Here is an 11,429-nt window from a genome sequence, read left to right on the forward strand (position 1 = left end):
TCAGGTAAGGGATGTAATATCTTAACTACAGAAAATGGTGCTAGGTCCAGAAGTCAATTTCCTGACCAAGTCACACCTATACTATTTGGTGGATCCTGGTTTTCTGATCCATCTTTCCATTTCCTGCAAGTGCCTTATGCATGGAGGCAGAAGGGGAAGTGGCTTCCTAGCAATAGGCTGCATAAAGTTTTCTGAAATTGCTTGCAGTTGGAAAGAGGAAATGCAGAAATACGACGATGGAATCATGTAAAGTTCTATAATTCACAGCTATTAGAACAAACATACTAACACAATAGCAAATATTCTATAAAATAGCAAATGTTCCTGCATGTGTACTACATATAAATTTATCTCAGCCTTCCAGTTCATGCCTCCTTGAGTACTGTACTTAGCGTAAAAGGTTTCTGAAGCCATCCTAATACAGCTATATTCCAATCACATCACATCAGTTTGCAGAGGGACATTCTAATATAGCAGTTTGTAGACAGTCCAATTCTCACTGATTTCCAGTTTAGAGCAACCCTTTAACTGAATTCCACATACTCTATACTTGAGTTGTTGAATCATTTGACTTCATGGATGACAAGGCCCATGATCTGTGCTCCTCCTAAAAAGAGTTACAGTAATTCTTTGTTTCAAATACATAAAAATTAACCCAAGTTATTCAGGCAAGATTAACTTCTTTCATAAATGGTCGATTTGAACTCCAAATATTGCTGACGTACTGGCCCATTAGGTATAGTTATGTGTGATGCTTGTGCTTTCTCTTCAAGAGAAAGAAACCTGCTTAGTTGCCCTGTTTATTTCTATGAAAAGTGGCAATAAAAGTGAAACAGATAAAAGTCTGCTATTCCTTTCACAGATGCAATCTTCAACCACTTTAAAGGAATCACTAGGATGATGGTAAAAAGGTAGATCTGTGGAACACATGAATTACCGGACACATGTGGAAAAAATGCTTTTGCTTCATTTTTTTCCCCTTCCTCCCACTGTACCAGTTCTGACACATTTTTCTCGTTGCCTCCAGTAGGACAGGGAGACAGCGTGCCTCCTTGCATGTCTCCCCAGCCCCAGTCAAGAAGAACTGCTACATGGAAATCCTTTCAAGAGTGTCTCACTTGCAATTAGAAAGGCAAATGAGAAACAAACTACACTGCAAACAGAAGTGATAAGAGAAGCTAGAAAGGAAAGTGTCACATAAGACACATGATATTTGACAGCCCTAGCACTTAAATAAATTATAAATCAAGTTTATATCTCAAGTTTATATCTAAGTATCTCCAGACCAACAGCTGAAATTAAGGTTTGTGGAGAAAATTTACAGCTTCCTTTGGTGCTAACAAACGCTGCGAAACAAGAGGAATTTTATTTCTTGCAAGGCAACTAAAAGCCACTAAGATTTGCATGCAGTGCTAAACTCAGTATCTGTAAAGATACTTAATAAAGAGAGAGACTTTTAAAAAGAGCTGTACAGACACCTCAGGGTTGTTTGTTGGTTTTGGGTTTTTTTTAACTCATTTAATTGCCAGGAAATACTTCTATTTACAGTAATTCATCAAGAAAATTTCTAAAGAAAGCAAAATTTTTAGGTCTGAAAATTAATTGAAATTTTAAAATATTTTTTACAGACTCTAAAGAAACAGGAGGATGGAAGGAGGCAAGCAGCAGATTGATTTCATTCATTAAGAAATAATAAAAAAACCAGATACACTGTACTGTGAAGATACTAAATTATTAAGAAATATTAAGCAAAAATACCTGCTGTCAAGCTTTTCAAAAGCACAAGTTAATGCATATGGAGACAATATGCATTGGCAAGATTGACAAGATCAGATGCAACTGAAAGTAATTCCTAAGTGGTGTTCTTAGAGGAGATTCAAGTTATTCAAAAGGGGACATATTCTAAAAATAACCTTTAAATTTAGAGTGGTAAATTACTCTACCATCAGCCTTCATGTTTACATAATCAGAACTTGCCAGAGTGACACCACCTACAAGGATTTTAGAAAACAATGAACCTAATATTCAATGTATTTGCCTATCTTCTGTTCACTCTCAGAAGTGTTACTCTTCTTTAAGAAAGCACTAAACAAAACTCTGCATTTTTTTTTTTTTTTACTACAGGTACACTACCTGCAACATTGTGGCAGTCTTGCCAGACCCTCAGGCCAAAATTGTGCTATAACTACACCTAAATAAAAAAAGCAAGTGGAAGAGTCAAATTTCTGGCCCGGATTCCAGAACAAAGAAAATTATGCTTCTTTACACTTAGTACATGGGCTGTGAAAATGTCTCATCTACGTTAGCCAGTTTCTAAATTGTTCAGGTGAGCTACAGTCAAAAAAAAAAAAAAAAAAAATCAAAATAGTTAACTATATCACTCTGCAGTCCACTGACACACAGCTGAGCAGGAGACCTCTCTATTCCTACTTTAGCTAGAGAACTACAATGCAGTTTTCCTGTCAAGAAAACATCTTCCTTCTTCCTTGTTATCCCTTGTCAGCACGTTTAAATCTACAACACAAGTTCACTGCAAGCAGTAACTACTCACTATCCTGACAGTCAGTTGTTGTTAGAGTTTAAAAGGATTTTCATTCCTAAGTGGATGAAGAGCTAGTGAAACTATGACTCTGACAGAGAGAAGGTGGGGCTATTCTGTGCTATCATCATATATTCTAACAAGTCTAACAATTCGTAAAATGCTGGTCTTGCAGGCCACTGAGTCAGTGGCCAAAGAACATCCAAATGTTACATGGACTGTTCCATCCATAATAATCTAGGGTTTTAGTCCTTCTGTTATGTATTTGTACTGGAGATTCACCAAAATATTTATTGTAAACTCATGTATAACTCTATATGTCTTTACCTATTTATCTATTTATACTTAGCTGATAAAGTACTGAATTACAGCTTCTTAACAAACAGTGATTTACTATTTAACACATTTTTGGGGTTTTTTTGCTACAGAAAGACTAATTTAAAAAATAAGCTTCCCAGTGTATGTTTGTAGCTATGCTACCATACACACTTGAGGTCAGGCTGCAACCTTATCAGAAGCAAATGCCCAAACAAAAATGAGAGAGAGAAAAACTATTACATGTGTGCTGCAGAAAGCAGTACAACTAATGTACTTAGTACCTGTTAGTCTTCTACACCTATACAGAAAAACCTAAATCCTCAGCAAAATTAACAGGTGCCATGTTTTGAGAAATTTTCAAATTAAGACCTTGCTCTCTTACTCCAGTCTCTAACTTAGCCCCTCTTATTAGTGCCAGACATAACTACCCACAGAAGTAAACACGTAAGACGCAAATTACAAGCTTTCCCTGTATTACTGGTAAATTTATCAACAGCCTGGAAGCCCTAGCATTAGTCAATATTAATAATTGTCAACAGACAATATTAATAGCCAAATTTCTACTATGAGTAATTATATTTTGCCATATTCCCTGCAGTGTAACTCGCAAATTATATACCTCACTTTTTTTTATATATGCAATTGGTTTTGAGAGCCATTTAAAAAGTCACATAATCATCCCAGCATACCTGTACTTCATCTTGAAGAAATCTTGTCTTTATAGTTAAAAAGTAATTTGGCTGTTCAGAATAACTAATTTATTATTTGTCATTAGAAATTACCCAGCATTTTCCTTCATCTTCTTACTTTTCACTGCACACCAGCACCAAATCCCATGTTATGTAAATTAAGTTTGGTGAACACCAACACACAGACACACTTTGATAAGAGAAAGGACCCTAACTACAGATGGTCATAAAGGTTAATGAAACACTTGTTTGGAGCTATTTGAAAAACTTACTTTCAAAGTCTTACATAATTATACAATAGTATTCCGGTACAGCTATGGCACACTAACTTAATATAAAATATTAATCTATTAGTTCTTCCAACACTGCAAAGTGATGCCATATGTTGAAGTATTTGAGGGAAAAGGTCAGGTACCAATTCAAGCAAGAGCTCACAAATTGCATTTTACAGTTTTACCTATTATATAGGTGTTGCTGATGAAATATTACATTCAATTCCCATACATAATATGAAGATTTTTTAATTTTTCCAAAAGTAGCAGGCATCAGGATCATAAATGTGACTTCAGACAAAATCTATAGTGATGAAAACAAGAGTTTTAAACCTAAAAAATGGCATAAAGGACATTCATCACCTTTGCAGTAGCATGAGTAAGCCTACTCACGATGCATAAAAAAACCTTTATGACACCAGTAACCACAAGATTTTAGAATCCCTTTTGTTTTCACTGCACTTAAGGAACCTGAATTCCACAAAGATTAAGTATTACCTGACAGTTCCTTTGATGTATTGAGCTTTTAAATATTTACTTTTACTCTCAAAGAACAGCTCTAAGGATTTGCAACTGAACAATATGAAATACAATAAATATTTCACAACTCCTTCCTTTTACAAACATCAAAAGATTTATTTCAAGAACACTTCTACAGTAACCAGTCAAATATTTATAAAAAGTAAACTCTAACAGTATTTGCTACTATTCATTGTATTTTAAAAGTTAGATATTCATGAAAAATGATTGTTTTACATTACAGCTATTTCATTTGTCCTATGGCCTAGTCTCAGAAAAAAGTAAGCAACATTTCCAAAAAATCACAATACAAAATAAAGGAAATTGACTAGTCAGTTGGAAGGTAGTGCCAGTTGCCATTAAAAAAAAAAAAAAAAATCTAAAGAGTCCAGGACATATATTATACAAGTAATTAAATAGCAAACTTCAGAAATCAAATTAGCTAGTGCTTAGTAATCAGAACTGCAAAAAGGAAATACTTTAACTAAACTCTTTGGTAACCAAATTTCAAGAAACTCCAATACCTTAACTAATCACTGAACAAGACAGGACACTGGAAATCGAGGACAAACTTTCAGTTGTTACCATCCTAAATAGGTTCAGTGAAGACTGGGTGAAATTTAAACCAAAGTATTATTAATAATTCAGAAGGAACTTCTCCAGATATAACAATGGTGAGGAACACTTAAATAAAACACACTTTTTTTTCCCCAACATATATTCAGTGACCTGTAAGGTACTAGAAGTTGATGCACAATGACTGGCCGTCCTAAGTAGACATTCCATGTTTGTAAAATCCAATTAATAAAAGCATTAATGATAGTGAGGGAACTCATAGTAAAGTCAACACGATATGCTCAACGCATCTCAAGCCACAAGTTCCAGTATACTCAGTACAGCGTCAATGACCATCTCTTGATCAAAAGTAGAGAAGGTATAAATGAGTTTTACTTTAGTAAAAACTATGGCTACTTTCCACTTTAAAATGTAAATCACACTCTAGCATTTACCTATAGCTCATCAAGCAAGGTCTTAAATAATGCTATGAGGCTGGTATCAATGTACTTATAGAACATGGGCAACATGCTTTTTAAAGCTTTTGATGCTCCATGTATCTACTTTTATTTATATGTGGAAGAAGTGTCCACATGCCACTTTAAAGTATCAAAACTGTTCTGTGTCCTTCATGCAGGAAAGCAAAGATACTTTTAAAGAAAGATCTTTATAGAAAGTCTAGAACTGTACTGTACATTAAGATTAATATATTCTGAGCTGCAATGATTTTCATAATAAAGGCAAAGGAGGTTATGCTGCTTTGTCTGGGATGAGACGATAAGTGTAATCTCAACCTCCACATGCCTGCCATTCAGTGATACAGAAAAGGTTAAACAACCTTTTGATGTTGTGGGTTTCTATTCAGCAGCAAAAGCATACAAAAAAAACCACAAGAGAAGGCACCTACTTCCAGGCTTTGATTTACTGCTGTGATTTCTTTGATACAGGGAGGGATGGAGGCGAGCAGTTACAATACATCACTCTCTGAAAACTGCTTGTGATGGGACAGTCTTTTTGCCATAACGCTCACTCTCTCAGGCCTCTAGCAATCTAAAAAAATTCCCCTTTTTCCCTAGTCAAACATACCCCACCGTATTAACTCACATCTTTAAGAAGCTGGTGAACTACTCCTGAAAGAAATGTTTCTCAGACTTTGAAGACTGATCTGCCATCCCTTCCCTTTGTCAACAATTAGCAAACAAAAAAAAAAAAAAATCCAAGCATGTTTTCTTCTCAATAGAAGACCACAAAGGAAACCAACATTAGCCAAGAGCATCTTAGAGAAGGCTGACAGTCTCACATACCCCACATATTGGGAACTCCTACTGTAAGTAAAGTCCCAGTATAGAGTACATGCTGGCAGGAAACACCTTTATTTAGCCAACTTGGAAAAGCATATATGTACTTGAGGACATCGCAGGCCCTACAGGCCATTCAAGGACCAAGTCAAGAGTACCAGGCTTGTGGATAGCCTCTATGACAGATTATCTTAGAAAAAAGCAATTCATCTTTAAATAGAAGAAGGGTATCTGGGGGTGTTACTTCAACTGAACAAGTATCAAAAAAACATTTAAACCAGAAACATCAGGATTATCTATTTTAATCTGCTGTGCATGACAGGCTGAAGGACATACAAACTGAAACAGCTAGATAATAATTAAAAAGGGAAAGTATTTAATATTTTTTCCTTCTGCAACATTCTGTTGTATGTAAAACGTATACACATACTTAAGAAATGGAGTTATTACAAGACCAAAGAAAATATTTTTAATAGATTGTTTCCTTTCTTAGTGTTATCTTTTTGTGTTAATTTTTTTAAAAGATTTAGCTTTTATGCTCAATAAAATTCATCTATTCCCAGAAACAGCGTGCCCCCCCAACTGTCTCTTCCTGTTTGACTAGGAATTTCTGGAACCAGTCCAAGGAAGGAAAAAAAACAAACTGCAAATCCTCAGTTGCCGCAAAATTGGGTTAGGAAAAGCAATAAGGAATTTTTAATTGTCTTTTTTTTTTTTTTTTTTTACATCCCCATGTCCTCAAAATATTGAAGTCTAAAGTGAATATCCAATACTCTTATTATACTGTAACATATATTCCAAATATTGCTTATTTGAAAAATACATGACCATAACAATTCTGTACTTTGATTCACAGTTCCTTATTCATAGATCTTCTCAAATGATTATATATTTACTGAGCAATATGATCTGACATCAAAGCTCAATCAAACTATAAAACTGTCCATATTCTGAGCAGAGGTTTAGACCAAACGACTTCCACAGATAAGTTTAATTTGTTGGATAAAATGCCAGACAAAGGCCTACAATTCAGTGATTTTAGGAGATACAATTTTATGTTATGTCTAAAACCAGCTAACATGAATTTATCTCTACCAGGCCAATTTCAGTAACAATTGTGTTTGTAAACACAAGCCTGAGTATTACAGATGTTTATTCTATCGGGTAATTTTTTTACTGTAAGCCTTTAAGAACATTGAAAGCCAAAGGCAAGACCCAAATCAAGTCAGAAATCATTGTTCCAGACTCATTTTTTTGTTCCCTCCAAAATGCAAAACAACAGGAGATACTACAAATCCTACTTCAGCCATATCACAAATATACGTTCATAATGAATGAGACATGTTTGGCTCCTGCAGAAGAGCGTATTATCAGTTTCGTAAAATCTGCATGTTTCCAAATGGTTTTGGTAACATGTTGCACACTTCAGGTCATGTATCGTACAGGCAGGATCAGCTGTCCTAAAGGCAGAGAAGATGGGGCAAGATACCAAAATTATAGTGCCAAAAATAAGACTTCGGGCGATAGCCCAAGAAGTATTACTACAAATGAGATAACTAACCCCTGGCAGTGCCCTGGTCGATAGTACAATGTATTACTGGAGTTATTTCTGTCTACTTCCTAATATGTCCTCCCCACCCCCCTAAATGTAAGAAGATTTAACCCATAAATAAGAGAGGTAATTTCAGGAGGGGAAAGTCATTTACTTTTGCCTTCTAGAAGCAATTATGCTTCCTTGGTTTTAGGAAGCATTTTATAGGATAATTCATTGGAAATAGAATACAACTACATTTAATAAACGCAGATGGGAATACCAGTCACAGATCCTGACTTGAATTCTCTTAGGAAGCATAGTACCAAAAAATCCCCCAAAACCTCACCATTTTTTCTTATAAATAATCAGCTATGACTAAAACCAAGGAAAGCAGAACATATTTTCACAATTACTTTACTTTTTAGAATATGACTGCATCTGAGCTCTTGCCACAGCAGCAGTATCAGTTACCATATCCAACAACCATGTCCCTGAAAGTCTAGTGCAGAGAAAGACTGTGAGCTTACCAGTTATGCTGTTAAATTTTCTAGTCTACGTGGCTCCTAAGGGGTGAATTATACACTGTAAGTTGAATTCAAATGGAGTCCGTATTCTGATTGTGAAAGGTAATTACTTACTTTGTTTCTTAATGTAAGTTGATTATGTGCTTATGCAAGAGGCTATCTGGTGGCAGCTGGAACATTTTACTTCGGCTGAGCCACTGCCTCTAGTCAATGGGGCACTGTGAGGTGGAAGTGGCACTGGACTTTCCTTCTAACGGTAGGTTAAGTCATGTTCACACCAGTTTGACGAGTTCTGGCACATACAAGGAATAAGGCTATTATGTGGCAAGTTCTATCACAAGCAAGTTAAATGTGCTATTGTTTTGAATAAAAAGAAAGCTTGTCATTCTCACGGAGATGTATTACAGGCTACTCAAATAGTCAAAGAACATCAGGTTTTGTGGAGTTTTTTGGGGGCGGTTCATTTTTGTTTGGTTTTGGTTGGTTTTTTTTGCTAAGCTTATTGGCTTTTAAGAACAAAATTATTTTATATCGAAGCCTGAAACTATTTCACTGTTGAAAACATTTTGAATAGATTAATAGTCAGCATATAAACAGGTTATCATCTTTAAAAAAAAAAGAAGAAATATTATGAAAATTGATTTTAACTCTTAAGGTATTCAAATCTCATATAACATTAATACAGAACACGCGGGTAATACTTGTATCTGGATTTAAAGACAGCATGTGAATTTTACTAGTGTCATAACTGTGACACTACTTGCTTTAGGTTATCCGTTATACAGATTGTACACTGCCTCAGCAGCCTGTGGTTCTATGGCATGAAATATTAGCATTTATGCTTCTCAATTTAATCAGTGTAAGGTAATCCTTCTAATTCTCCGATGCTATCTTTGGCTTTTTATTGCAGTCTCTCCAACATTTAAACAGATTTCTTACAATGTAGATACCAGAACAAGGAACAAATAACATACCAGTTTCATTCTTAATGGTACAGAAATCTACTTACTCTAATGTTTCCATTTTAATGTTACATATTTATTGGAGGTAAGTGAAATATTATTTATAAATCCTTTTGTGCTTTGTTTATACATCTGTACAGATATGAAACTGGACAGATGGGAAAGGATTTTCCTCAAATGTGATGCTAGCTGGAAACCTTATGGGTAAAAAACAAAACAAACCCAAATTCCATCTGCTAATAAATATTTCGGCTTCAAGATGAAACTGAGCATTTTTTCCCTTTTATTCCCCTACCTTAATATCAACCTCCTTACCAACATATCCACTCTGAAAAGCTAGACATTTCTAAATATTGTAAAGATTAATACAGCATTTGATTTGCCAAATATTCCATAATTAGAATAATCTCATTACAAATACATAGTTTTGGCTCAATGTCTTGTGAGGTACACAGTCTTGGCTTACCTCAGGTATACCTCAAAGAGAAAAGGACCAAGAGACCACTCACGCTCACGAACTTTTCAAGCTCTCCAGTTCAAAGAAAAGGAAATACCTGCACTTCATACTTTTTCCCAATTTATTCACAATGGGATTTGCTAAGCAAATTAAACTGAAGACTGACTAGTGAAAGAAGAGAAGAGCCAGCAGGCAGAGGGTTATATATTGAACAGGTTAGACCTACTTAATAGGGGACAGAAAAAGATGCATGTCCCTGGGAAGAAGCCTAAAGCTGATAAAAGCTATCTGTAAAGACATTAAATTCCCCAATGCTTTCTCTTGTACTTACAATAGGAAAAAAAAAACCCACACCTACATGATAGGAACTGTTAAAAAGGAAAAAAATGAAAGGAGGAAAAGCCGATACAGGTTAAAGGGCTTTGGAGAACGAGTAACATGCTAAGGCATTGACCAAAGGAGGATATACAACAGGGTAAGCCCACCTCAGTACCAGCCTCCAGGGCTGCAGTCACTCATGATGGCTGTCCTGGGCTGGCCACCTGATGGCCGCCACCAGGGACCCTCAGAACCTTCCAGAGGCCCTGTATGTTAGACCCAAATTTAACGCAAGGCTCCCAAAATGGCAAGAAAGGCACCAGGGGAAGGGACAGAGAGGCAGCTGAACTAGACGTGCTATGGGGAAGGAGACAGGGAGCACCCGGTCGGTGCCAGGCCCGGCACAGGGAAGGTGCCGACAGACACAGCAGCACCCAAGAGCACACAGTCCCCAAAACCCAAAGGTGCATGTAGACAAAGCTGATGTAGTTTGCTCTTAGATGGCTGCAAAGCCCCTGACGTAAGACCAAGAAACCATCAGTCAACATGAAAGGTGAAATCCACCTCTAATCTTACAAGGGACCATCTGCACACTTTTTTTTTTCCCCCTAAGCATTTGTGTTTCACTGACAGAAGCTGCCATCCTGTTTGACGGAGAGCACACTCTACTAGAAATCTGGCCTGACACAAAAAATGCAACATCACTACAACCAGATTATAAATGAACACAGGAACTAGATAAAATGGTTCTGAAGCTCTGAGGCCACAACAGAGGTCACTGCTGTACAGTGTCCAAAAGCCATGACTTTCCAGAGCCTGCTGAAATCCAGCTACAGGTGGTGCCACTCTCGTTTGGCAGCCCCAGGCCAAGTAACAGCCACCACTGCCTGTCACATGTGACGAATGCCACTGTACGGGCCACACTCATTTTATAAAGCCTCTTTCTCTCAGGAAAAAAATGGACACAGGAAAGCTGCATCTTCAGTACAAAACTGCTGACTCATGCTAAAATTCCCCACCTGTGACAGTACATCAGCCACCCTAGTTGCTTTCTGTAGCTAATGACCACATGGTAGCCACCGCCATCACCACCAAAAGGTCGGGCAAGACTCAAAAAATTTGCTTATTCCACACCTTGTAAGATGAAGATTGTCATCACCCAAGAAAGCTCCTTAGCTAGATTTCCATAAGATGCTGAGAAAGCAAAGAAAGAATTTCTACAAAAATATAGCACCAGAGACATCCATGAATTTCAAACTTTATTTACAGGCAGGAAGATAAGAAAGTTATCTACATGAGAAGGTCCCATCTAGCGAAGTACAAAAATCAAGGAGACAACCTTTGCAAAAAATACTGGTTTGCACTGGGCACACGTTTTTGTGGGATGATTGTTCAAACAACCTCTTGCTGTTAAAAAGACACTGCAAAGGGTTTTCTCCTTCGC

Source organism: Numenius arquata, chromosome 1, assembly GCF_964106895.1.
Source record: "Numenius arquata chromosome 1, bNumArq3.hap1.1, whole genome shotgun sequence".
Taxonomy (NCBI): Eukaryota; Metazoa; Chordata; class Aves; order Charadriiformes; family Scolopacidae; genus Numenius; species Numenius arquata.